The sequence below is a fragment of the Canis lupus genome, chromosome 3 (genome assembly GCF_011100685.1).
Source record: "Canis lupus familiaris isolate Mischka breed German Shepherd chromosome 3, alternate assembly UU_Cfam_GSD_1.0, whole genome shotgun sequence".
Lineage (NCBI taxonomy): Eukaryota > Metazoa > Chordata > Mammalia > Carnivora > Canidae > Canis > Canis lupus.
Genome location: NC_049224.1, coordinates 48,281,602 through 48,284,623, shown reverse-complemented (window position 1 = coordinate 48,284,623; position 3,022 = coordinate 48,281,602). Strand labels below are relative to the sequence as shown.

Here is a 3,022-nt window from a genome sequence, read left to right as displayed (position 1 = left end):
GGAATCAGACATTTCAATGTAATAGACGGACATCAAACCCTGGCCATTTTTAACTCCCCAAGCCCCCAAACTGACAGGTAGAGAAAGAGTCGTTCTACTGACTGGGGTGAATTATCCAAGGGAAATTGGGTTGCTGCTATGCAATAAGAGCAATTGGGACTATCTCCAGGAGACAGACATTTACTGTATTGGGGGAAAGTTGCAGCAGTCCACAGAGAACTTGATCTTGTGAAAATGACAGTGGGCACTATTTCAACATGATAGAATCCCATCTACCCTAGCAGAAATGTGAGAGGAACAAGGAAGTGGTGGTGAAAAAGTTATGGTTATTAATTTGGTGCTCTTGACCAGTTATAGAAGCAGAGACTGGAATAGCTGCTATAGTTAATGTATAGTCATTGTTCCTCATGCTTTACCCCTTACAGTCTCAACTCAGAGCATGTGAGGTTTCATGTGATAATACAATTGTAGTTATTAGTTGAGATCTTTTTTTTTTTTTTTTAACACTTCTTGGTCTTCTTTAGTTTCTCTTCCTAATACTTCTGGTTCTACAGATATTGAGTCCCTGGTTCTATTTCATGAGGTCTTCCTATTTTTGCCTACAATTCCTACCTCTGACTTTTGTGTTTCAGAGGGTGACATTTTTTGGTCTGATTTCTAATATAGTTTTAAGTATTCATTGTCGTGTTTATTCTATTTTGTGTTGCAGAAATTATGGTTTCTAAGATCTCTTTTAAATTATTAGGATTAGGTCACGCTGTAAGAAGTAACAACCTCTCCTCTTCTCTGCTATCCGCCCGGCAGCTGCCAAGCAGCAACCATGCGTGAGTGTATCTCGATCCACGTCGGCCGAGGCAGGTGTCCAGATCGGCAATGCCTGCTGGGAGCTCTATTGCCTGGAACATGGCATTCAGTGGCTAGATACTAAGTGACAAGACCATTGGGGGAGGAGAGGACTCCTTCAACACCACCTTCAGTGAGACGGGTGCTGGCAAGCATGTGCCCAGGGCAGTGCTTGTAGAGCTGGAGCCCACAGTCATTGATGAAGTTCGCACTGGCACCTACTGCCAGCTCTTCCACCCTGAGCAGCTCATCACAGGTAAGGAAGATGCTGCCAATAACTATGCCCGAGGGCACTGCACTACACAATTGGCAATGAGATCATTGACCTTGTCTTGGACTGAATTCGGAAACTGGCTGACCAGTGCACGGGTCTTCAGGGCTTCTTGGTTTTCCACAGCTTTGGAGAAGGAACCGGTTCTGGGTTCACCTCCCTGCTGATGGAACGTCTCTCTGTCGATTATGGCAAGAAGTCCAAGCTAGAGTTCTCCATCTACCCTGCCCCCCCCCCAAGGTGTCCACAGCTGTAGTAGAGCCCTACAACTCCATCCTCACCACCCACACCACCCTGGAGCACTCTGATTGTGCCTTCATGGTAGACCACGAGGCCATCTATGACATCTGTCATAGAAACCGATATTGAGCGCCCAACCTACACTAAACAAGTTGATAGGTCAAATTGTGTCCTCCATCACTGCTTCCCTCAGATTTGATGGAGCCCTGAATGTGGATCTGACAGAATTCCAGACCAACCTGGTACCCTATCCCTGCATCCACTTCCCTCTGGCCACATATGCTCCTGTCATCTCTGCTGAGATGGCCTACCATGAACAGCTTTCTGCTTTGAGCCAGCCAACCAGATGGTGAAATGTGACCCTCACCATGGTAAATACATGGCTTGCTGCCTGTTGTACCGTGGTGATGTGGTTCCCAAAGATGTCAGTGCTGCCATTGCTACCATCAAGACCAAGCGTACCATCCAGTTTGTGGACTGGTGCCCCACTGGCTTCAAAGTGGGCATTAACTACCAGCCTCCCACTGTGGTACCCGGTGGAGACCTGGCCAAAGTACAGCGAGCTGTGTGCATGCTGAGCAACACCATAGCCATTGCTGAGGCCTGGGCTCGCCTGGACCACAAGTTTGACCTGATGTATGCCAAGCGTGCCTTTGTTCACTGGTATGTAGGTGATGGCATGGAGGAAGGAGAGTTTTCTGAGGCCCGCGAGGACATGGCTGCCCTGGAGAAGGATTATGAGGAGGCTGGTGTGGATTCTGTTGAAAGAGGGTGAAGAAGAAGGAGAGGAATACTAAAGTTAAAAATATCACAAAAGTGCTGCTTTTACAGGGAAGCTTATTCTGTTTTGAACATTGAAAAGTTGTGCTCTGATCAGTTAATTTGTATGTAGCAGTGTATACTCTCATATACAATTACTGACCTATGCTTTAAAACACAATGCTTTGTTACAGATCCAAGCTGTCCATTTCTCTGATGGGTTTGAATAAAGTATTCCCTGTCTTAAAATTAAATAAATAAATAAATAAATAAATAAATAAATAAATAAATAAATAGGATTATTCTTCCTCATAGCAGTCCTCTCTTGTTTTATAAGTGTGATATCCTCTCCAGTTTTATGGCAAACACATTTTTGGATTCTTTACCATTTTCTGGCCACTCAAGCTTGATTCACTTCTTCAAACTGCTGGTTTGTTCATTTTACAAAGCAAAATTGATTGGTTTGAAAAACCAACCAAAATTGAGTGGTTTGAAGATTTGCATATTATAAGTTCATTTTACAAAGCAAAATTGATATCAGTGGTTTGAAGGTTTGCATATTATACTTATAGTATAAGTACTTATAAGTGTTTAAGATGTACTATCCTAGTTTCCTTTTCCATCCTTCAGTGCCACTCATCCCAAATCCCAACAAAAGTATATCTTCAGGAAAAGGTATATAGAGAAGGGTTTAGAAAACAAAACACCTACCCAGGTGATTCTGACATGCTTCCTCATCCCACATCAAAAACCAGCAGACTGATATGAACAGTAGAGAGATATGGTATGAACTCCATCTGGGAGCTTAGGTCATTTTGGCTTACTAGAATTGTAGATGTATGGGCATTGGTAGCTCACAGGATAAACTTTCTTTCAGGCATAGCAGGCCAGGAATGCTGGTGGAGTCTT

At 43.7% G+C, this 3,022-nt stretch overlaps 1 pseudogene; it reads left to right on the top strand.

The window, feature by feature from the left end:
- The first annotated feature begins 820 nt into the window (after positions 1 to 820).
- LOC100856235 lies at positions 821 to 2,351 on the top strand (annotated as a pseudogene).
- Positions 2,352 to 3,022: the final 671 nt, after the last annotated feature.